Source organism: Anthonomus grandis, chromosome 12 (genome assembly GCF_022605725.1).
Source record: "Anthonomus grandis grandis chromosome 12, icAntGran1.3, whole genome shotgun sequence".
NCBI classification, from domain to species: Eukaryota; Metazoa; Arthropoda; class Insecta; order Coleoptera; family Curculionidae; genus Anthonomus; species Anthonomus grandis.
The window spans coordinates 12,800,208-12,827,682 of NC_065557.1; the positions used below are offsets into that span (position 1 = coordinate 12,800,208).

The following is a 27,475-nucleotide window of genomic DNA, read 5'->3' on the forward strand; positions in this document are numbered from 1 at the left end:
CGAATATCTCCTAAATTAGAAAAACCAAATTAAGTTCAAATGTTTTGAATATAGGGGGAAAAGAATTATCTATTTTAAATCATATAATGAGCAACCCCTTGGCCTTTATGCTCACCAATCCCTACATCTTAAATGGTAACTACCCCATTTATTATACCTCAAATTAAAGGACTTTTTAAGTAGTTTTTATCCGTCCAAATTTTTATAATTTAATATAAGATCAAAAAATATAATAAAATTAAAAGAATATATATTTTTTTAATTAAAATACAATAAAATAAATAAATACAATAAATTTTATTAAAATAAGATGCTCAAAATGCACTCCATTTTGGGCTAAGCGAAAATACAATCTATTTTGAAACTCGTTTCTTACATTTGTAAATACTGTACAACAATTTTCAAGTGACTCCAGAGAAAAAAATTGAAGGCTGTTAGATCTGGTGATCTTGGCGGCCATTCTGCCATACCTCTTCTTTTAATCCACTGATCTAAAGACATGCTAGGATTTATAGTAAAGTGTTTTAATACTTCTACTTATGCCGCTTCATCAAGTACTGCTGAACCCTTTGCTTACCACCGATCCTGTTTAAATTTTAAAATCACTAGTCTCATGTAAGTGTAACATTTCCAGAATTTTTCTCATTAAATTTAGCAGTAGTGCTAAAGGCACAACGATTTTTAAACTTATAAATAAAAACTATTTGAATTCATTCAACTAGCTAAAAAAGATGTTAAGTTACCCGTTTACAATATTTTTGAAATACAATTTAACAAACTAAATGTACAAACCTTACCAGAAAATACAATTTCCTATTGATCCAGACAGTAAAATAAAAATTTAATATGGAAAATAAAGAAAAAAGTTGTTTTTTAATTTTTATATCCCATCTTAATCTGAGGTATACTAAAGAATAATAATAAAATTGTTTTGGTTATATAATTATGTAAGCTTTACCAGGAAAGGAAAGTTATTGGAAAAAGTTCAATTCTGATATTTATATCTTCATCTCACTCTGGCAAATCTTAAAGAATAATAGTCAAATAGTGTTTTCCTTTGTAATTGTGCAAACTTTATCTGGAAAAAATAATTTCCAGATGACCCACACAGTAAAATGGAAATAAAATAGTAAAATCAAAAATAAGGACAACATTTTTATTTTTATTTTATAGCCTACCTTAAATTAAGGAATCCTGAAGAATGATAATAAAATACTGCTTTTGTTATTTATTTGAGTAAACTTTACTCGACGAACATAATTCTCAGACTTTGATATAGAAACTAAGGAAAAAAGATCAAGTATTATTTTTCTTGCTCCATCTCAAATTAAGGAATTCTTAAAAATCATAATAAAATGATATTTTTCTTATAGCATTGTATAAACTTTACCAGAAAAATACACCTTTCAGTTAGTAAATCCACAGTAAAATAGATGAAATGATAGGAGAAAATCGAAAATAGGAAAAATAGTATTTTCTATGTTTTATCCCCTTCTTACTCTAAGGAATCTTAAAGGATAGTAATAAACTTTTATTCTTCTTATATAATTCTACAAACCTTACTAGAAAAACACAATTCATGTGTTATAGGTAATGAGGAAAAAGATCAAGCCTGAAAGCTTTATTTCTATCACCTCATCTGAGATGAATCCTTAAGAATGATATTAAAATAATACTATAATTATATAATTTTGCAAACTTTAACAGAAATACAATTTCTAGACTGTTCTTACAGTAAAATAAAAATTAAATGGTGATATAGAATATAAGGGAAAAATTTATTTTTACATCCCCATCCCACTTTGACCCACTTAGATAAACTTTGTAAAAAAAATTCTAAAAGATCCAGACAATAAAATGGAAATGATACGGAAAAATCGAAAATAGGAAAAAAATTAATTTTTATTATTTTATTATCATGCCAGTTTAAGCAATGTAGAAGATATATTTATTAAATAATTTCGTAAACATTATCCAAAAACATTCATTTTAGAAGAAAAAAAAAGTCGTCAGTTGGTGGTGTTTTCATTTAAATACATGCAACCATACATAGTAACTATCCAGAGTGTCTTCCAGAGGTTTATATGTAATTCGAAACTAAATTCAAGATATACACTGGAAATTCTATTTCGCACCAAATTAGGATTCGAACAAAACCAAGCATCTGAAATTCTGGATACAGCAAAAGAAATGAGAGAGGCCACAGACTTAGCGACTTTATGATCAATTCTTTCTTTAACAAGGAACCCCAGTAAAAATTAACCTGAGTAAGTCCAAATAAAACAGCAAAAAATTAAAATAACTTCATATAAGTAATCCAGGATGTATCAGTTTTGAATGGGTTTTTAACAGGAAGTGATCATAGAATGATTTGATTTAAAAGAAATTTAAACTTAAGGAGAGAATGAACAAAAATGATACTTAAGGGTAACATTAAATCTACCAAGAAACAATATTATTTGCGGAAATGCAGACAGCTACCTATAGACAATAATACGAAGGAAAAAGGCATAGATGAATTGATAGAAATATTGTGCAAGCATTAAAAAGAAGCAGAAAAGAATTATTCTCCCAGTTTTTAGAAGAAAAACAAGAAAAAACATCTACAAACTAAGAAATGAACAGGGACATATTGATAAAAATCAGGATGAAATATTGAATATCATAGAGAGATTTTACTGCCAGTTGTAAGGAAATCAGAAACATATTCGGAGTGGACCATTGCTAAAGGTGGTTAAACAAGGTTCAGAAGAAAAACAGGTCGTAACATCAAAAAAAGCTAGAAAAGCAGTGCAGGAAATCCTCAGAAAAATCCTCTAAAGGAGATTCAATAGTGGTAATAACTATAACTATAATAATATATATCTGCATAACAAAATATAAGTGTTCTTTCCCATATACCTATAAGCTATTTACAAAAATAATTAGGAAACGACTAGAGAAAAAATTTGAATTCTATCAGAATAATTGAAAAGTATGTCAAATCTAACAAACTATTAGTAATATTATTGTAGACTATGAAAAGGCCTTTGACACCATAAATCAACAAAACATGCTAGAAGCACTGACAGAATGCCGAAACACAAATGACCATCGATACACAAATTTAATTAAACATATAAATCAAATCGCCACAACTAGCGAAGTACGTCAAAGAAATACCATATCGCCGAAGCTGTTCATGACACTCCTGGAATACGTATGAAAAAAGGTTAATCTTTAATCTAAAATCAATATAAATAGAGAAAAGCCTAATGATCGGAGGTTTGCAGATGACGTTGTGCTGATCGGTTAAATGAAGCTACGGAACTGCTGACCGAGCTTTATGTTTCATTGTAAAGACTGAGATTGATTGAAAAATATATTTATGGCAAATATCAAACCACATAACTTCTACGTGGTATAAGGCTGAATTCCTCTTAATTTAGGCTAACCTCTTAATTTGCCATAAGAAAAAGACCTTCAACCAGTTGATGTTAGTTGTTGATCTTAAAACATGCTAGAAGCACTGACAGAATGCTGAAATGACCATCGATACACAAATATAATTAAACATATAAATCAAATCGGCACAACTAGCGGAGTACGTCAAAGGAATATTATATCGCCGAAGCTGTTCATGACACTCCTGGAATACGTATGTAAAAAGGTTAACCTATAATCTAAAATCAATATAAATAGAGAAAAGCCTAATCATCGGAGGTTTGCAGATGACGTTGTGCTAATCGGTTAGATGCGGCTACGGAACTGCTGACCGAGCTTTATGTTTCATTGTTAAGAGTGAGATTGATTGAACAATATGTTTAACACTCAAGCAATGGCAAATATCTATGCCGCGAGGTTTGTATTGGAAGAGACAATCAAACCACATAATTTCTACGTCGCATAAGGTTGATTTCCTCTTAATTCAGGCTAACCTCTTAATTTGCCATAAGAAAAAGACCTTCAACCACTTTGTGTTACCGGTGTTACACCTACGGCGCGGGAACGTTAACCTTTACAAGTAGAGCGGTGCAAAGGATCTCACTGGCTCGAAGAGCGATAGAAGGTGCGATATTATGGGTTCCTTTGAGACATAAGATCCTAAAGCGCGAAATAAGATGAAAGTCAAGAGTAGCTAATGCTGTTGAGAAAATAGCACCACTGAAATGGAATTAGTCAGCCAACGTCGCTGTAATGATGGATAACAGATGAACGAGACGGACTCTGGAATGGTAACTAAGGGTCGAAGCATATAATAATATAAGCACTAACACGATAGATTGATGACATAAAGCGCTGACAAATTAGATGCGGGCGGCACAGGACCGAAGCTCTATATTTAGCAGTGGGTACGAAAAAATTGAGTAATGGTAATGATGACCCGAAAAATACAAATTCCAGAAAACGTTATAAATAAAAGTCAAATGGTGATGACTAAGGGAGGAAGTTAAGTTGTGGTAAAGAAGTTTTTGCAAAAAAAAAACTTCAAAACCTGTAAAAAATATTTGAGGGGGATATATGGAGAACTAATATACGAGGCGAATATTTTTTTCTTACAAGGTATAAGAGGGCTTAGTGGTAAATTTTTATATTTCTCTATTAGGCAGTTAAATATGATCAATCAAACATATTATTTTATCAATCAATATATCATTAATATCAGGCAATTAATCATATTTTATCTATGGAACCCATTAGCGGTTAAATCTTTTAAGACAGAGAAAATAATTGCCAGCTGATTTAAAACAAAAACGAGTTTCGCGACGCGGAATAATAGGAAAACCCGCTCTTATTCAAAACCACAAAACTAGTCGTATATTTAATAAAGCAGCCGGCAACAAAAACTTTTCCTATATATATCGCAGATGCAGGGGCTGGATAATGTGTAAACCAGATAATTCACGCTCCATATGGAAACACGGACAGTTTCAGGACGTGACTAAAAGGGACTAAAAGAGTGAGCGCGTGTTACTCCCTTTCATCCCTACCGGGGTGGTCGCCGCCGTTTTAGGTAAATAACTTTTGCGGAAACGGAAGGGTTTCTGGACCCGCGTTTGTTATGGAAAACTTTTTTTTTACTGTAATGTTTTCATTTAAATTGAAATTAAACATAACTCGCGTAATAAAGGTTGGTTTTTAGCTTATGTTCCAGATAAAAGTTTAAGGGCCTAGAGGTATACGTGCGGTATCATAAAAAATTAGGGTAAAGAGTATAGTCATTGATACTATGATGGTTATTGGTACCTAATGTTTAAATCAAAATAATTTTGCCAAAATATGTGATTTTTACAATTGTTCTTATACCAACCACGTTACTGACGTGTTCACTTCATGTAACGTGGTCATTGACTTCAGTAATGAAGGTAGTAACGTGATCAGAAAGGCTGTCAATTAGTTGTAACTTGTCTGACATATTGGGAACATATAAAAATTTTAAATATACACTTTATTGTAACGAGGTCAAAAAATTATGTTATAAACTTTACAAATATTAACAGGTTACATAAATACGAAACCAGAGAGCAGAACCAGTTTTATTTATCCTTACTTTATACAGGTTAATACCTGCAAATCAATTTATCATAGAAGAATTAAATTAAATTAAGTGCCTAATACATTATTGGATTTTATTACCGTTATATAATATAGTAATTTTTCTTTTTCTAGTATCGAATGTACCAATCTTAATGTTTCTATAAATGGCAAAAATATTTGTATTGTTTGGTATATGTAATTCAAATTTTATTGATTTGTAATAAGAGATAACTCTAATTCTGTACATATTACTAGTGCTATTAAAAAAAATTGCTCGGACCTGTCGATTTTTATTTCGAGGGGAAAACCTTTTGTACAAATCATCAGTTTTGCAATTTCAACTCCTCGTGAGGGTGAGCTCCAACATCAAAATCTTAAATATGATGAGAAGTCCAAGTAATACCTTATTTTATCAGAATTAATTGAATTCTCTTTTCAATGCATTTTTTTGATGGTATGCAGTCATTTTTAAGAAAATACGATAATAACTTTTAAAATTTGTAATTGCAAAATTTATCTTTTACGCATATGACATATAATATATTGAAATTTATATATAATAGTTATATTATATAATAGTTTGAAATTTATATTCCATAATCTTTTAATGTTTTTCTATTATAAATTTTTTATTCAATTCTATTTTATAATTTTAATTATACATATTTTAATTGTTTTTTTTTGTTTATAGTTATTTTATTCAGAAAATTTATTAAAATTATTCATATAGTTTTCTTCATATAAGTTACTATTAAAAGTGCAAATGCATGAGTTTAAATAAAAAATACGTTGATAAAAAAAATTACTCCATTATTCCTTAAGCTTTAAAATATAAATTATTAAATAAACAACGGATTTCTCTATATAAAACGACTTATTGCTTCTTGAAAAAAATGTTAAATTAATTTTTTTATCGAATAAGTCTTTTGTGCTTAAAAATAAATTCGTCACTAACGTCATGCAGGGGTAAATTTCATTCCCTAGATACGTCAACAACAAAATAGACAACTATTTTCTAAAATTCTCATTAGATTTATCCCAAAAAAAGACATAAAAAGGTAAATTTTGTTTATAATTCATTGTTTATAATAATAAGTGCTTAAAGTGTTAGTCTCCTGCATTAATAAAATATTAAAGATTTTGTTCAAAATAGCTTTGATAATATACCTGGATATTATAAAGCATTTTTGGTGCAATGGCCCGACAATCATCGCGCTGGCTTTACTTATTTATTGATTCTGGCTGAATTTTATACATTCGGCATTTTAAATGACTCCATAAAACAAATATAAGGGGGTCAAGTCAGGTAATCTTGCGAGCCACTCTATTGGTTCTCTTTGGCTGATGCATCTACCTTATCATACATACATCTCATTTAAATATTCTCGAACGAACAGCGAGGATATAAAATGGAGGTGCACCATCTTGTTAAAATGCAGATTCGATCGCGTGTTAAATAATTGTAAATACAGTTCTACATTAAGATTTCCTTGGATAAAAATATTATAAATTAAACAATCGCCAGAAATTCCAACCCAGACAATTTAATTTCTCAGCATGTTGAGTGAGGTTCACACTCAACATGCTGAGAAGAAGACGGAAGAAGTGGAAGACGTGGATCAATATCGATAATTATGACTGTTAACACTTCCGTTCAGGAAAAATGAACATTCATTGGAAAAACAAATGTTAAACACTAAATTTGTTTGTATTATTTATTATTTATTTGGACGTAATCTCGCAAAATTCCAAACATCTGTCAAAATCATCTTCGTTCAATTGCTTACGAGATGAATTTTGAATATCTTTAAAATGCTGTGAATGCTGAAAGGTAATTAGGTGCCTGTTGCCTAATGTAGGGTTTATTATGTCTCCCTAAACTCGCTCAATTATGTATTTTCGGTGAACATGTTTATCTGGATTAATTTGATTAAATCTCTGAGCTGCAACATTAGCATATCTTTCATTTTCGTAATATTGTTAAATCAACGATGTCCTTTCTGCAGTTAAATACACCATTTTATAATTAAATAACATTTCAAGATGCTAAATTAAAATAAAAAAACTGAATGTAAATACACGAAATTTCTAAGAAAGAAAAAATCCGCAAATTTGTTATAACAAACAGCATTCCACAGCAGAAAAAACTAGTACCTATAACTATAACTATATTCTTCAAATGATAAGTTAAAATTTACACTATAACAGTAACACTTATAACAGTTTTAAGGGATAAATCTAGAAAACATTAATTTTTATGTTAGGTGATGGTAAATATGTCTAAAAGAGAATTGATGGACATTAAATTGAAGTATCACATGAAGTTTTCATTTAAGGGATGAATCCCCCCTACGTCAGATTAGTGATAAATAGTAAAAAATAAGGCATAAAAGACTTCTCCAATATAAAAATGAATGGATTTGAAAAAAAATTATGTGATTATCAAACGAATTTCGGACCATAACGCCACGTAACTCGAAACCAGAAGCGCTAAATAAGTTTTAAATTTATGTGCATTTTATCTTTAAAATTGCCCGGATTTAAATAAACCCCCATATTTGTTTTTTTTAAATTAATTGTTCGTACTTAGTGCTAATTTTAAGGCCGGAGTTTGTTGAGGATTTACAGGCGGTAAGTACGATTTAACACATTTCTTAAAAAAAAAGTGTTAAAATTCTTATTAATAAATACATTGTATCTTTTTAAGCTATGCATACAAGTTTTAAAATAATGCAATTAATATTCCATCTCTTATATGTACATAAAAATGGTATAAAGTTACTATCAAATATCTTTGTAAATAACAGAAAGTTCAATATTTATATTCTCAGTATCTGTTTATCAATAAGTAAATATACGCCATATGGACTGAGAAACTATATAGTAGTATGTCTTTAAAAACTCTAGTAAGTAGAAATAAAAAATCGATTATAAAGCTTTTACAATAATATAGTTAAAGCATGCTCAACGTCCATTTAAATTATGCACGAAATCGTCACAAGATGATAGAGAAGATAATAGGCCGATAATAGATATAAACATAAACTGTTACTTTAACAGAAAACAGTAAGAATTATGCTTAAATAAACAATGATTCTCTTATTAATTTTTTAAATTATATAGTATATTTTATGTTTATACTATATTGTAATAAATATTTTAAATATTAAATAAATTTTTATTTTGAAGAACTAATGATTAAAATTAGATGGGGGTTTAAATAAAATAAATATTTTAAAGCTTAAGGACTAATGGAGTAATTTTTTGATTCAGATTGTTTTTTATTTGAACTCATGAATTTGCACTTTTTATAGTAATATAAAAGAAAATTATATGAATCATTTTTATTAAAATATATAGAGTGGAAAAGAAAATCATGTTTTATACAAATTAATTAAATAAATTAAAATTTCTTATACTGTATTAGAAAAATATATACAATAGATTTTCTGAATCAAACAACTAAATACAAATTTTTTTTTTAATTCAATTAAAATAAAAAAAAAATAATAAAATAGAAAAGAACGTCTTATATAAAATATATAAAAATATTATAAAATTTTAAAATATTTATTATTTATTTATGTCAGATGCTTAATAGATAAATTTTTAATTTATATTATTAGAAATTGAGTTTAAAAATGTATTACTTGAATCAAAATAAATGCAATTATAAATCTTAAAAATTGGATTATTTTTGTGTTAATGTAAATTAGAAGAAATTTTGCAAAATAAAAAAAATATTTTAATAACCTTTTTAAATATGAATTGCATAAAATCTTAAACTAATTTTTGATCATAATTAACATGCTTGCATAAAACATATGATTGAAAGTCTAAGAGACTAACAAGTTTTTTAATGGGCCAAATAAAAGAAAATTGCACAAAAATTTATATTTAATTTTATTTGAATAAATATTAAATACAATGTTTAAATAATTTACTTCTTAATGCTATTAAAAAAGACCAAATAGTTATAATTTCATAAATTTAATTCAAAAATTGAACTGTAAATAGAAGATGTTTAAACTAAAAAATTTAAAAAAGGTATATAAGATTAAAAATACAATTTGTTCTAATTTTCAAAATATTGTATTATGACCATATAAGTATACTAAATAATAAAAGTTTAAAATACTATTTAATTCAATCAAGAAAATTTATACAAAAGAAAACTGAAAAATAAATAGCTTACAGACTACGAGTTTTATAAAAAACATGTGCTGATAAATATTAAATAGGAATAATAAATAATTTAAATATTCAGCCTATAAAAAAACACCATTACTTAGAATTTAATATAAAAAATATATTCCTACGGCTAGAACCTTTGGTGTAACACTCCAATCACAAAACAATTTTACCATTAACCAAAACTCTTTATTTCATTCTCGATACTAAAATAAAACTACTTACAAGTGACCTAATATACTATAGAGGTAACTAATAAAACGAAAAATGTTATTAAGCATGGCTGAACAACGTTTAAACATTGATTAAAATATACAATTCATTAAAAGGGATTGGACCTTTATCCCTATTAAGATTTTTTGATTTCTGAATATTGCTAAACTTTCATATGCGTCTCATTCTTAGTTTTTATTAACTGGTTTTACTATGCCTGTAAAATGGCCGATGTTTGGAAAATATTCCGCCAGACTTGTTTGCCCTATGTATTTCTTATCACAATCGTTACAATATAAATCTAGTTAAAAAGTTACTATTGAAATTTGAATAAATATTAACAAAGGAATTGAAAGCATTATAGGATATTTGAGTAGCAATTATGCTATTTATTGTTTTATTTTTAAATCTTTTAAGTGGTGCTTGTAAATATAAAAAAATTAAATATTTAAAAGAAAAATTTAACTGAAACAAGAAAATATTACAATAGAATTTCTTTAATTAAATAAGGCTATAAAAATATGTATATCATGTTGTAAAAGAAGAATAAGAAATAAAAAGAGACATTTCGCTATTTTGGCAGATACCTTTGAATATATTAATACTAATAAGAAACTTTTTCAATAAAATTAGATACATCTTTATTTTATGGATGAAAAAACATATCAATCCCATCAAAACTATTAAACTTTCATAAAATTTAAAATTTAAATCACTCATAAATAACCAGAAAAAATCCTTTATCCTAATATATAGCCGAACAAATATTTTTTACGGCGTATCATAAAAAATATTTATCTATGAAAAACGACGCCTGCGAGGGCAACTACTAGGAACCTAAAGGGAAACATAGTCGCAAATCAGTGATTAATATCCCAACTTTTGACTCCCCAACCAAAAAAAAAACAAAAGTTATGCAAAAACGTGACTCAAGCTCAGGAAGTTAAGAAAGTTTAGATCGGTTTACTCTAGTTTATTGACTTAGGATGCTTCCCAGTTAAGTTGATTACAAAAATTAGAAAGTTTTTCGTAATCAGTATGATTGGACGGAATTGGAAAGGCAAGAGTTCGGTCTGCGGGTTAAAATTTGCAGTAATTAAGTTTAGGGTTACGGAGATGGTCTTATTAATTTTAAATGGCTTTTTAGTAAGTTAAATAAATATATAAAAGGTATTTTTTAAGCCATTTTGAAATGTTTAAATGCCACCTTTCATACAAGAAGATTATTATAAAGGAAATTGTCATTCAAAAAATTAAATAAAAACGAATTTAACAACCGAGAATATTTTTATTTCACTTAGATTATAAATATATTTAATTCCGTGTTTTCCTAATAATTTTGTCAAAATGGAGCATATATGAACCTGTGCTCCGTCTTTTTATATTATTGTATAAACTTGATTTTTTAATTTTAGTTATTAAGGATTTAACCAATTTGAAATGAAATGAATTTATTACAAAACATTTTCCAAGAACTATTTCAAAAACATTCTATGTCTGGCTGATTTTTATTGGACCGTATAGAAAAAGAACTGCTTCTTTCCAGGCAAACTTCGTTTTCTTATTTATGATATATATTCTATGTCGAACACGTAAAAATTTGCTTTATTGGGCTTAACCTTTATGAATTTGGTTCAGTTAAAATATGTCTACAACAGAGATACGAGCTACTCTTTAGTCACCTTCTGTTCAAGGGACCTATTTGCGAATTATTGAGATATTTTTAAAGGAACTTAGTTTATTCTTATTGTTCTTAATTACTATTTTAGAGCTAACCATAAATATATTATTTATAGTATATTGGTTGATTTTAGAATTATTAAATTAAAATCTATTAGCCAAAGGCACCATGCTGCACATAATGAGGACATGGAAAATAATTAAAATGGTTTTAACTCTACTAATAACACATATACACATTAGAGCACAATTATGTACCAAGAGCAATTTTCAGTTGAAACAATCATCCAAAAATATCGTAAGACCTTATTGTAGCGGTTATTGAGGATTGAATGACTATCCAATATGAATTCATCAATAATTAATCCTTACCCAAGACCAATTACTTTTTGTATAGCTCTGAACATAAGTATAATTCATATATTCTGAATATATTTAATGCATTTTATATATAATGTATTAACATATCTATTTGTAAACAAGAATATTTTATTTAAATATTTCGAGAATATAAATTAGTGATAAAATCCTGCCCCTATTTTGCTCTGCGAGGGTGTTAATTACAATCGAAAATGGATTTGATTCGAACACGTAAAACAATTGTCAATTGTTCATTGTAGGTCTAAACACGAGAGCCACTCAATCATCAGTACGAAAATATCCACAATCAATCATGAAAAAGGGTGATTTATTAACTAGATCATTAATCTGAATGAAGAGTCGGCGTAATGTAAGGCATGCGATCCTTTATCAAATACGTAGAAATAAAAAAGATAAAATTGAATCGGTGTAAATTTTTAACAAAAGAGTTCAATTTAATTTTATAGATGAAATATATTTAGTTCTATCAGATTTTTAATATTTTATTAATTAGAGGGATACCAAAAATATTTTTTTTAGTAGACTTTTGGTTTATAGCTTTGAGTTAACAATTTTAAACCTTTTGTTTTAAAATTAATAATGTTTTAGCATGCTTTTAATTATTGGCAAATTATCCTTTAAGAAAAACGATTAATACGGAAATATTCAAATAATTTTAAATTAACTTAAATTAAAAAACGTAATATTCGTACATGTTGTGACAATTTAATGTATAACCTAAATGGATGTTAAGCAAGCTTTGCTTATATTAGAGTACACAATTATTTTTTTTATTCTAGTCACTAGAAATGTTAGAAATTTACAAAAATGTGTTCGAAAACTAAGCTAACCCCAGGAGTTAATCTAGTTCCTAATATGCGGATTTGAAATGAACAAGCGAGTTTCTATTTCAATAAAAGTCTTGCTACGCTCTGGCGCATTTGACCGTTTTTTTACCATGATAACAACATGAACATCGATGAACTCAAAAAAAAAACGAAAAACTAAGAAAAACAAAAAAATTAAGAGAAAGAAACTCCTCAAAACCATAAAGAGGCAGGAAAGGCTTTAATTGAAACTGGAACTCCCAGTAAAACAATCGATAAAGCAGACAAAAAGACTCAGTGAAGCAGGTAAAAAAAGACTTGCGTACCTACAAAAAGGGTCTTCCGTTTTAGTAAAGAAGAAACACATGTTCTACATCTAATAACCACAGACGGGGCCAAGGGCAGGACATGCAGGGCCCGAATAGATTAAGGTCTTAAGAAGAAACGCCCACTGAAGCCAAGGATGAGAACTCAGCCACCTCACGAGCTGCAAAATCGCAACAGTTAAACAAACCGGTGTCCAATCAAATGCATCCCAATGCTTCATACAAAGACATTACAAGTTTTTGACAGGATACGTAATCTTGCATTTGAAGAATAGTGCATTAGCTGAATGGGTAAAGGTAAAAATCATTGACCTGACACCGTAGGAGGGAATCTCGCTGAATGCCATAGAGAAATACAAGAGTGCTCAATAATGCGTTGCAGTGGAATACTTTCCAAACTCGACTGCACTGTAGGTCAAGATCTTGGATCTGCTACAGGGGCAAAGCCAAGGCCTCCTCGTTGAAACGTGGCGGCTTCTAAAAAGAGCGGAAAAAGGCTCCCTTGGTACATTGCTGATTTCGGTGGACTAAAAAGTCGCAGCCAGTGTGCCAAAGTCAACCGGGAAGCTAAACTTCCGGATTATCTAAATTGTCCTCAGGCTCAAGGCTGAGAACGTAGATATGGAAGCGTTGATTCAGCAAATGGAGGCGAGGGAAGACCTTTCAAAAGAGAGGTAACCGAATGAAGTGTGTCCAGAGAATTTTTTATTTGCGATTTCCTAGTGGCACAATCAACATAGGGCTTATAAAGAGCCCTGGATATCAAGAGGCCGCATACGAGCCATCAATGTACAAAACACTTCGGTAATTTATGACACGAGCGCAGACAAGCCAAGGACTACGCTTACCATGAACACCGATATTAACTATGTGGCTTTTATAGAACTTATGGATGGTGATACTGCTGTGGTTCTAGTCAAATTGGACTCAAACGGAGGCAGGAGAGAGATCATTATTGCCCTAGCCTACTTTACCGGGGACACAGACGAAGCACCACCTCTAAATATCCAAGAACTAGTGAAATACTGTAAATGTCATAAGAGACCCTGAACATTAGCTGTGATGCGAATGCTTACAATACAGTATAAGGAATTACGGACACGAACCAATAAGGTGAGTGATTCCTAGAATACCCTAATACTCACGTACATCGGCATTGCAATTAGAGGGAATAATCCAACATTTTGCAACGCTATTAAAAAAGAGGTTCTTGATCTGATCCTAATAACTAACAAATCTCTCGATATAATTAGTGACTGTATAGTGGTACACTCAAAAAGAGTATTTAGGACATTGTAACTTGTAACACATTCATACTATTACTTTAGAACATTACTATTTGTATTTTGACGGTGGTCGGATGTCAATAAGTAAAACTTGAGTTACTCCCTATTCTAATATATATAAATTACTTTCCTTTTTTCCACATGTTTTGCAAGTTGAATACTCTACTTGTAATTGCTCTAATCTTTAATTAGATATTAATAAAACTTTTTAGAATCCAAACTCAGTAGTTTTATTACTATCACAAACTTCCACAACTAGATACTGGAGAGTTTCTGAAGAAGTCTCTATGTCGGATCATAAGCACATCTTTTTTGAAGTAACAGGATCGGTAAAGAGTCAATCGCTTTACAGAAATAGAGGAACTATTTAGTTTCTTACAAGCACTCCTAATAAAATAATAAATAAATAAATATACATTAATTTGCCAAAGATATCTAGAGATTACATTAATATAAAAAGGGCAATAAACGAGTATCACATAAGCTGCACTAATTTGCCACTTATTTGCGAAATTCTTGATGTCCAAAAGTCACATTTGGGAATAGGACAATTTTCGGTATTATACTCACATTTGAAAATTTCTTGACTATTTACTAGTAACACTAATACAATAAATAAGCCTAAATTTTTATTTAAAACTTTATTACTATAACTTTAACTTCCCGAAATAAAAAGTCCAATATCTTGACTTTTAATAGCGGGATTTAAGTAATTTCTTCAACAAATGCTTAAATAGTCTTCGGAGTAGTCAATAAATCAATAGTTGCAAAGTTATTCATATGTCATTAAGAGACAAAGTAATTTATTTCTTACAGGCACTCCTGGAATAAAAATGCCATTATATTGACTTAAGTCAATTCTTAAATAAAGACTAAAACAGTCTTCACAGTAGTCTATAAATCAATAATTGTTAAATTTTTACTACTATAACTTAAGATATTCACTTTAAAGGCGTCCCTGGACTGAATATTCCAATTTATTGACTTTTAGTGAATGAATTTTAGTAATTTCTTCAACAAAAGCTAAAATAGTCTTCGGAGTATTCCATATATCAAGAATTTTTAAATGTATTATAACCCAAATCATTGAAAGTGCCAATAAGAGGCAAATTATTTTGTTTCTTACTGGCATTCTTGGATTAAAAATACCAATTTCTTGACTTTTAGTGAATGGGTTTTAAGAATTTCTTTAAGAAATACTAAAATAAACTTTAGAATAGTGTATAAATCAATAATTACAACATTTTGACCAATAAAAACCAAGACTTGCTAAGAAGAGACGAATTATTTTGTCCTAGACTAAAAATTCCAATTTCTTGACTTGTAGTGAATGGATTTTAGTTATTTAATTAAGAGAGTCTTCAGATTAGTCCATAGATTAATAATTGCAAAATTTTGACTACTAGAATCCAAGATATTCATTTGCCAGTAAGAGACAATTAAATTTGTTTCTTACAGTTACTTCTGGAATAAAAATTTCAATTTCTTGACTTGTCGTAAATGGATTTTACTTATTCTTTCAAAAAATTAACGAGAGTCTTCAGATTAGTCCATAAATTAATCATTGCAAAATTTTGACTACTAGAATCCAAGATATTCATTTGCCAGTAAGAGACAAATTAATTTGTTTCTTACAGTTACTTCTGGAATAAAAATTTCAATTTCTTGACTTGTAGTGAGGTGTGCACAAAATCTGCAGTCTAGAGTCACTGGAAACACATTTGCCATTACATCATCTGAGGAATTAGGAACATCAGTAAAGAATCTAACTAATACGATAATATCCTTAGTTCAAAATAACTGTCCTGTTAACCTAGAGAACCAAAAGAATAATTTAATATAGTTAAAAGAATTGTAAATTGAAAAGGCTACAACCATTTATAACAGGGAATTAAGGAAGTGCAAAAGGAAATCATGAAAGCTTTTCTGTGAGGATCTTAAGAACGTTCCAGCCACAGCCAGGCTGCATTAAGCCCGTTCAAAGGGGCCACAAATCCGAATGGTACCGGCACATTAACATTAGAGCATTTCCTTAGAAGTCACTTTTCCGACTGCAGGTTGCGGATACTGACACTCCTTCACTGAATAAGTGGCAAGCCCACATGTTCAGTGAAGGCGACGAACTAGGCCATCAGGAAGACAATGGAGAAATTATTGGACCAGTACGATAGGATGGAGATACTCTCCATGAGACTACGGCTGGGACTCGCCTATCAAAAGAAATTCGCCTATCAAAAGCACATATTAACTATTATGGTATTGCACAAATAAGTTTCCTATTCTCAGTGGGCCAGGTGCACTACATTAGTATACATTACAACCCCACACAATGTGGCCTAGATGTAAATTATTTGAAGGGTACGATTTACGTTTCTTTATATTATTTTAAAAACATCATATTTATGTCCTTGTGATTAAGAAATTGACATTTTGTTTTTAAAGGAAAATTTTAAAACATACTAATCGCCTGTAAATCCCCAACGCCCAATAAAATCAACACCGAGTACGTACATAAAATCGACCCGTGAAAATTAAATTAAAAAACGAAAAACAAACATGGGGTATTTATTTAAAACCCGGGCAATTTTAAAGATAAAACGCACATAAATTTTAAACTTATTTACGGCTTCTGGTTTCGAATTATGTGCCGTTGTGGTCCGGAATTCGTTTGGTAAATGGCAATAATTTCCATTAGGTACATGTGATTGCCACAATGAAACTGTCACTCACGGGTGATTTATTATTTCGGATCTATCACGTCGCTCCCGTGTGCGGGCGTGCACTGATTTTTTTGCCGAAAAAACGAGTGAAAATTTAAAAACGAAACGTATTTTATTGTCGAGTATTAGGTTATATTGCATAGTAATCGATGTGCATAAAGAAAATTCAAAATATCTTAAATTAATTTCAGAAGTTAGTGTTAAATAGTATTTTAAACTCTTTAAAATACTACTTATTTAAAACTTTACGTTAAAGAGACGAAAAGGCTACTCAACAGTTTCAGTATTCTTAAGTTTTTAATATTGTCTGATCATAATCCTAATTTATTTTCGCATATCATTCAATTTAATCATAATAATGATGATAGCGATGATAATATAGGTCTGGAGTGTATAGTTAAAAAGGAGAGTTTAATTTAAATGATTGTGAGTGGGTATTGTTAATTAATTTACTAAATTGTTAATTGTTAGTTCCCTAATGGCATGCGACTTTCATCATTTCAAAAAATTGTGACCAAATATATATTTCAATTCTACGTCATCTCACATGACAAGATTTTCTATTAAGTAAAAGAATCCAAAAGTTACTTACTGTAAATTCATTCTGTTTAGGTGCATAGTTAAATAGTTGTGTTCCAATAACATTAATGTAAGTTACATAAAAACAATACTCAACTTCCATGCAGTTTGTTTGCAACTACGCTTTTTAGGCCAGAATACTGATGTTTTGAAAGTCTGCAAGTACCAGCGTAGGAGATAAATTCTTAACAATACAGTAATGATAATAAAGGCAAAATTAATACTGAGTTTTTTCTTAATCCACTCAAGTTTCTGGATTAACAACTGATTCGAAAACCTGAGATCTTTTGGGAAGATGTTTGCCTGCAGACACTTATTCAAGAGGTCATTCCTCTTCTCTTTCTCTATGCATTTCAATCTTTAATCTTTTGAAGAAATTTTAGTAATAACATTATGATAGACATGAAAAGATATTGCACTATTACTATATCTAATTTTAGCCTTTATAACCCTACAGCCAAAAGTCTAAATGCGTTAATTTGGAGGAGAAGCCATTTCTGGCACCATATCAGGATATAGCACCACTAGAAGCAAACTTGTGCAAGATCGTCAATGTTCTGGCATCGTCCTTCTGATGAAATTATAGATCACCAAGATCACACAAGAGACCACGTTATACCATGGAGTTCGCTATTTGCCGTTACTGTATTACCAGCCTCGTTTTCAAATAAAAATGGTTCAGTTATGCTTCCTATAATGCCCATACAGTTAGATGCTGTGGATGTATCGCCTTTTTATGAATCATTCGTGGCTTTTCTATGTAAGTTCCAAATTAAACACTTGTTTCCAAAAAAAGTTTCATCAGCAAAATCAACAGATTGCTTCAGGACTTAATTACTGAATTGATTGAACACTTGGCTGTTCATGGTCTCCTGGTTGAAGTTTTATTCTGATGAATTCTGTATTGGTGTGGCGATGCAAATTTTTATTAGTGTGAATGGCCTAAATAATTCAATTCTACACTTTTTGGGTACAATGAATTGACACACCCTCACAAATTGCGCTAATATTTTGTTCTGCAAATTTTTGTCAAATATATGCATTATTGAGTTCTCTACTAACTCCATAACAGATCAGGTAAACAAAAATTACTTTTACTGTTAACAACAAAGATGCTCTACAGCTGCTGCTTTTCGCTTTATCAGAAATCAATAATTTCTTTAATCGAAAAACAAAAGTCTTCTACACCAGTGTTTAATGATCTCTCAAGAGTTTTTAATTGTTTTACAGAATACTGCTATTAATATGAGCATTTGTTGATTATTTCACAGCACGAAAATGGTTATCCGGTAGATTTGCAAAACAAAGAAAGTAAACTCTCGGCATTTTAAGCTAGTTAAGCCAAAACCTATTTTTAATTAACGAATCAATATAGTGGTACACAGTGGTGCACTATAGTGGTACATAGATCAGTATTGATCAATACTGATCTATGTACCACTATACTGCATAAGATAATTATTTTATTTTTCACGATTAAACAGTAAATACTAACATAATAATATTCACAGGAAAGTATTAGAGTATAATCTTACTTGCAGCAAAGAAAATTCATTTGGATATATTCACCTCGTAAAATAACGTTTCATCGATTTTAAGCGTAGAAAATTCCTATTATCGAAAATGATATTTTCATCGCAAGTTCTTACTCTTTTGAGAAAAATTAGATTATCGATAGAGCTTTCGGTACAGATAATAACGTTTTGAAAAAAATCCTAGCAATTCTTTTTAAATTTCTGTTGATTTATCTACTCCCGTAATCCAACTCTCTCCACACTCCCTTACATCATTCTATTCCCGAGAATCTGTATTTAAAATATATTTTAATGCCCTTTTACTTACCACTTTTCATTTAAAATAGAATTTCTTCATTGTGATGGTCTTCAATTTTTCAAAGTATCATAATATAAATTTCAAGTGGTTATCTATTTTAAGTTTTGTATAATAGTGTCCGTATACCGGCCTGGCCAATGAATATCTTGGGTGTGAAATTTAGTATATTTACTTACAATAATAAGTATAATAAGTCACTAGTTAAAAAGAGAATGATAGCGTTTCTCTTATTCCCCTTCTATTAATTATATTCCGACCCAAAAATTAATTAAGTTTAGGTGTAAGAGAGAGATATTACATTTTGTATTTCCCTTCTTAGCAAGCGTAAATGCGGTCAGTATATTCATAAATTTAAATTCTTATGATGTGTTGTTCTATCGTATATTACTCTTGGTTTTTTAATTTTATTCGTTTTACATTTTTATTTTCTAAAAATTCAAATTCTTATCAAGTTTCAACTATAATAATGTATACTAAAATAATGAATTTTAAAATAATTATAAACGCATTTCGCAGGCAAGCTCAAGTTTTCCTAACTGTGCTTAATGGGCGAAGCTTATTAATAAAGATTATTAATCTCATAAATCTGAGGATCCTTAGAATTATAATTATCTGTATGTCTTTGCCAGAACGAAGACTCTTAATGGAAAATGAAATTTTCCAGATGTAATTTAAATTAAACTGACCCAGTCTAAATGCAAATCCGGGACCCGTCTTATCCAGCAACCATCCTGGAACGCTGGTGATGGATTGGCTGGCATTAACTCCACAGGATGGCTGCACATGTTTCAAGTGCAACGTAATCGTTGAAGAAGGAAGATTGGTTAGATGAGCTTACTTAATATAAATGAGAACGGATTTTATTTTATTGATTTTTTAAATGGAACTGAAAATTTAATAGTTTTGCATTATTTTATCGTTCACATTTTAACAGATCAATAACAAAGAGTTGCAAGGGGATTTTTGATTTCATTTCTATATAGTAAATGGATATCCGGGCTTGGATAAAGTAACTTATAATCCAGGCGATCCAGATATAAATATTAATTATCAAATGAATATTTAACGCAAACTGTAGATGGCAGTAAACATTTCTCTTATTTGGATAAAAATAAACCTAATTTTAAGGAAAAATTTATCCAGAGTAATACAAATTGTCTTTAACACTTGCCTGGAAGAATTAAGAAACGAATAAAAGTTCCTGGAAAATTATCTCATCTATCTATTATAAAGTAACAGACATCACTATAATGACCTCAAATAATCTACTTGAAAGAATTTAAATATTACTTTTATTATGTGAAGAGGTCACTGAAACTAATAAAGGAAAATAAAAATTTAACTTCACTACCTCCTAAAAAATGCCTTAATTTCTATGGAAAAAATGACCTTAACTACCTGGAAGTAAACTACAGAAATTGACCATTATAACCTAAAATGGTCCCTAAATCTAGTTTCTCTAAACAAACTGCTCGCAAAGTATAAACAATTTCAAAACTAAATGCATTAATTTTTTTGGGAACTACATTGAAATTACACCAAAATTTGATCTTAAAAACTAACTTAAAAGTGTATAAAAATATCTACAAATCGTACTCCTTGATACCTCTTTATTAAGTATGATTTTAAAAAATTTAACACTATTGTTGTCAAAGTTATGAAACTGAAGTTACAGTCGAGGGCCATCATTTGCAAGGTATGTTTGATTGAATTATGGCTTTTCTATATTGTTTTTTGTACTGGAGATAGTGACATTTGTTTTCAGTTCTATTGTATTACTTACTAATACTATTCAACAATCTTAAATTATTCCTTAGGTCTTGAAGCTCCCGATCAAACCAGCCCACGATATTTGTACATTTCATCATGTACTGTTCTATAGGAAAACACGAGGGAAAACATTTATTCCAGACACCCTCAAATCTCTTACTTTTTTCGTTTGTCAAGTCCAGATAGTTCCTGTAAGGTACAAGAAATTGTCATAAAACCTGAAGAGGGTTTACTTTAACTAAAAATTATAAAAGGAGGGTTATTAGAAAATAGTGCACTATATCCCAAATCGCAACATCGCTTACCATCTAGCGCCCCCCAATGGTTATTTTGTCCTTAATAGGAGACCCCAAAAGAATGAACCAGGGAAAAAGAAAATTTTGAAAGCAAAGACATAATAATTGATGATTAAGCCCAGTTCATATTCAAAGAAGTCGTTTATATTCTCAAAGAGACCTTGATTTGAATAAATCAAGAGACAACAACACAGTCTCGGTCTCAATACATATTGATAAATATGTTATGGCATGTGATATAGAATTGAAGAAAATCATAATCGTAGAAAAAATTTCAATCATTTTTTTCAGGAAGATAAACATTTTTGATTAAATGCATTATTTCATTCCACGTAGATCATTTCTTCACTTAGATCTCAACTAGCTCAAGCTTCCAAGTAATTGTGATTAATTTCTGTTGTTATTTATAGGCCTATAAGGCATTTTTTTTCATATAGTTGAGGAATATCTTTTTATTTTTTAGAAGCAGATTTGATTGAAAAATATTTATAATATTCCACATTTTTCTCTTTCACTACCTGCAACTAGTACAAATTAATTTTGATTTATTTCAGGCAGTTTCTTTCTTTATTTCTCTATCCCTTTAGAGTGAATTTCTCTATCCTTCTTTGCTAGTTACAATGGTGTCTTCAGCCATTGATGATTAAGCAATTAAGTTAATTGTCTGAGAAAATTGCTGCAAATTCTATTGTTTTTTTTAATTTATTTATTCCAGACCTGTTTTCAATTACAACTCTAAGCTGAAACGAGTTAGAATTAATATTTTTAAAAGAATATAGAATTAACAAAAAATAAAATACTTAAAATTCTGAACAAAAAAAAATAAACACAATAAGCAATTCACAATCCACGTTTTTCAAATGTCTTTTGAGGTTACAGCTCACAGTCTTGTTTTCACCAATAAAAAGAGTTTCTGGTAGCTTATCTTATATATCTACACTTTTGTATATTGGGGACTCCAGTGCTGTTCTTCTCGTTGCATAACTATTTCTTAAATTTCATATTGTTCTTAAGTTATTTATAGGATTTGTATGTATAAACTTTACTCGTTCCAGAGTTTTTAACTTGAGAAAAAAAAATTGTTTTTATTAATTTATTTTGCAATTTTTTTAATTAGTTTAATAACTTCACACTGGTATTTCCGTAATATGGCAATAAATTTTGTATGTGCGGTCTGTATTTTGTCTTTTTATTTATTCAATGGCTATACTTTTTTATTATACCTAACATTGGTAAAAGCTTGTCCAAGATATTTTGAATATGTGCAGTCTTTATTAATCTTTCACTAGATCCTGATATTTGTATTCAGTTACTTTATTCAGAATTTTATTATTATCTGTATCGCTGATTCTATTTTTTTAATTTGATTTATAACCATGTACAGTTCACTGTTAATTAATTGTTTAAGTTATTCTTCACTTGTTCCAGAAAAAATAAGTACTGTATTGTCATAAAACTTCACTTTTATTTTGCAATAAGGCCTGCATATTGTAAGCTCTGTACAAATAGCAGGTATTCCAAGGGCCCACCAACCGAACTTTAAGCTACATCAATCCTTACATTGGCTTTACTGCTCTGTTTATCATCAAAGTACACTGATTTTTGTCCAGTGAGTATGAAGATAACAAATCATGACATCTACTTCGAAAACCTATTTTCTAAGCTTTTTATGTATGAGCTTTATATCAACTCTATCGAATGCTTTTTGTAAGTCTATTTTTAGAGAAAGAGCTTTTTTTTAAGTTTTAAGAACACACATACAACATATGTGTTTTTATTGAGTTCACTCGTTACGTGCTTCGCGTCGTGTGCTTTTTGCGCATAGACGCTATTTTTGCAAGTTTAATATCCAGATATTCTAGCACACTGTTGGTTAAGTTCAAAATCACAGGTTCAGTGATATCAAATAAAGTTACAATGCCTTTTTTTGTTATAGCAACTATACCAGGTGCACAATTATTTTTAGTGTCACTCATTATCTTGCAGTACAATAGTTTCTTATTCTTCCTCTTCTGTACATAGCAGTCCTAGTTTTTGGTCCTAATTTTTGAAGCCAATCTTCAACCTAAACTTAAAAAATATATATTTATTTCTTCAGCCATCTCGGATTGATCAATATAGTCATCTCCATTTTTTTTTCTTTATTTTGCCTACGGGCTTATTTTTCTTGGAGTTTTTGCTGCACAGTTTATTAAGTATCTTCCAAGGTTTCCTTCAATCACCTTGTTCTTGTGATTTTTTGACTGTAAATTGCTTTTTGAAGTTTCTTCTTTGGTTCATTTTTTGATTTCCTATATTCAATTTCAGTGTTATCATTGTGTATTTTCCTCCATTTTACATATAGATTTGTTAGATATTCATTTGTAACTCATTCATTATTATTTCTTATTTTAATAGTTTTTACCCTTGTGCATTTATTTTTTATTCTGTTGAGGACATTCGAAAGTTCTTCGAATGTGTTTATTTGATCGTGACTAAGTATCTCTAACTTTTTGCTTCCACTGTTCGATATCAAGGTATCTTTTAGTTAATTTTTATTTATTTCTCTTACGAATTACCTTTTTTACTCTAGCAAACACCATTTTATAATTTGATGCCTTATGATTCTGTAGTGTGATGGAACACTGTATGCTCTTATTTGCTAGTATGTGTTCCAATATTGAGGCTGAATTTTTTGTCGTTCTTGTTGCATTTTGACGATTTATTGTATTTTGAAAATTAAAACCGTTCATGTCGATCATATTTTATACTTATTTACTATATTTGTATTTTGTACCAGATTTAAATTAATGTCGTCAATAAACGTAAAAGGATTTTTTTGGGCTTCTAGCAGCTTACAGCAGGTCAGTAGACATCATAGATTGTAACGTTTGTTGTGTTAAATAAATTGATAGAATATTATAATCCGCAAGAGATACTGAGAATTTAATTATATAGATGTATGTCATGCACAAATGTAAAGGAAGGAATAATGTAATAACTTTCTTTATTAGGATAGATCTATGTTTCTGTGAATATTACAATATGTATTTTTTTTCTGCTTGTAAGAAGTATATCATTAAGATCGTCTAGTTTCTATCATAAGCGTCTTATATTTATATATTTAAATTTAAGATCATCATTATCCTTCAGATACTTAGCTATCTAGTTTTTTCTATGAACACTATAATCATTATATATTCACAAAACTGTTTACCTCTAATTCAGGTCTCTCTCAGTTCTGAGAGGTAGTTGTTTTGAATTTTCTTTCTTCTTTAGATAAACCTTTCGGTTTTCCACAAGAACTGATTTATAATTATCTTCCTCTCTCTTGCTAAATTGAAGAGCAATTGGTTATGCCTTGTTTAGTATTAGTTGAAAAAGATGTTTTTTTGCTCCTCTCAGAGTACACTCATTCAGATTTATTCCCTTTATTTTTCTTTTTTCTTCAATATTTTGCCTTTTATCTAATTGTTTTTTAGTTTCATTAGTATTGTTGTTGTTTAAGAAAACTTTCTGTACATCACTCACTTTTTTTAAGTTTACATACTATTTTTCGCTATTTATACTCCCTTCTATTGCTTTTGACTGCTTTGGTACACCAGCGATAATCAAGCTTTTGCCCTTGTCGTATTTAAGTGCTTTTATTTCAACTCAGTCATGTCTTGTTCCATCTTGGTCTTAAAGGTGCTGCTTGAACATGTTCTTCAGAAAAGTTTTCATCTGTTTTTCACTTAGTTCAGAACACTTAACCTCACTTTATTCAAGCAGTTCATACATAAGCATGCCTTCCAATTTCAGTAATTAAAGTCATCACTTTATTTAGTTGATTTTTTTTCCAAATTTTTTACAGGCAGTTAAATAAACGTAAAAAATATTTGTAAAGGAGACCATAACATTGGATCATAACTCCTTTAATTTGTAAGTATATTATATATTGTTGATTATTCGGGATTTATAGAGATAACAAAATACTCAGAGAAATCTGTCTAAGGACTTGACGAAAATCAGTATGCAGCCAGAAGGCTTATGGAAAGACAACGAGATACAGGTGGCATTTCTAATGCTATGCAGCTTTTGAAAAGTCAAATCATGAAGGACAAACATATACTGAATTAATGCATTAATAGTAATGGATTAAATGAAAAGAATGGATGCAATGCAAAAGAAAAAGAGTTATTTTACAAATACAATGCATCACATCTCAAATCAATAAATCAATGGTGCAATTGCGCTTCTGTTAGCTGTTGCAAAAGGAAACTCTAGATCTGACTTCCAGTGACCACGGGCTATTTGTATTTCTTTAGAGATTTAAAAAATGATTTAGGTCCAAAAGTGATTACATAAGAGTGAAAAGCGTAATCACTTCTTCAGACCCCATATCGTTTTATAGAAATCGTATTAAAAAATAGGAGGAGCGGTGAAGTATGTTGATAAATAATTTCGAAAAATGTGTTGATAAACCAAAATAAATTTTAAGAAAAATATTTATATTTCAGAAAGAATGAAGAAAATGATTTTTTTGTTTGATAAAATCATTATCAGCCATTACATCAAAAACTTATATATCCAAAAAGGTTTAATAAGGCCTTTCTTCTTTATATATTTTACAATGAGTAAAAATTTTATAAAACTACTTTATTTCCTTGTTTTCATATTAGAATAGAATAATGCAAACTTTTTAATATAAAAGCCTTCTGGAAATAGACATTTTTCTAATTAAATGTTCAACATTCCGGATATCAACTCGGATAAATATATAGAAATAACTTCATCGCTTGAATATTGCAACATACTATTCCAAATACTAATATAAGGAAACATTTCCGCTTTCGGCAATATCGTGACTGTTACAGAAACGGAATTTGCTCAGAGCAAGTCGGTTTCCTTTGTTTCAAAAGTAGCAATCACCGGCCAGGCAAGGGTTGTCTCGACGGCCATTTTCTGCTGGATTTGCATGAGTTCAACTGATTAATAGTAAGATTGCCCAACTGATTATCTGTTTTACTGTGTAATCTAGAGGGTATACGCGTTTATGTAACCTTAAATACTCTACATTATATTAAAGCGAGAAAATCATTAGTTTTTTTTATTAAAACAATAATGAGAACATTGAATAGGGAGATATATTAATTTAAAAGAACATATTTCAGGAACCTTATTTATCTTTATTTATATTCACAAATTTCGAATATTTCGGTATCATTAAAAAGATGTGATAATTTTCGTCATTCACCAAATTTCGGTCATTCGCCACTAAATTTATTTAAAAACTATTAATCCGACGTGTTTCTGACATATAACATGTCCATCATCAGGGATAACAAATTAAGGGGTTCTGTCAATACATCTTATACCTATGCCTTAAGGAATGGAATCTTGAAAAAAACTCAATTTTTATTATACATTATTTTTCTCTTTAATTATCAAAAGGAAATAACTGTATGACAAAACTTAATAAAACAATAAACAGTTTATGGAATATAAACATAAAATAAGTTTTATTTTGTAAAATAGGATTTTTTGGTCCAGTTGAAAGATTATCGTGCCTTTTTGCCTATTCAAGATCTAAAACAAATAAAGTATATATAATTACATATATATATATTTCATTGAGACAACATAAAGTATATAAATTATAAATGCATCCAACTTCTGGTGAAAAAATCCAGTAATAAGTGAAACTTTATTGAAATATTGCTCCATTTTACTTACAACAAAAAAGCTGATTGTCTACAGTTTGTGTCACAATTAGATTCCTCTTTATTTCTAATTTTTATTTCCTTCCTCATATGACTGTACCTACCCCATCAAACACATTTTATGATCTCTGGAGAATCCTAACATACTTCATGTATCTTATTTATTTCTGGCTGTGTAGTCTAATCAACAGTAAAG

The 27,475-nt window shown here is 29.5% G+C and overlaps 1 long non-coding RNA gene across 1 annotated transcript in view; it reads left to right on the plus strand.

Moving 5' to 3' along the window:
- Window positions 1-4,744: 4,744 nt before the first annotated feature.
- Window positions 4,745-27,475, plus strand: part of LOC126743074 (uncharacterized) — a 40,849-nt gene continuing 18,118 nt past the window's right edge. The window contains exon 1 of the long non-coding RNA XR_007662773.1: window positions 4,745-4,993. This is a non-coding gene — a long non-coding RNA (uncharacterized LOC126743074). The remainder of the gene's footprint in view (window positions 4,994-27,475) is intronic.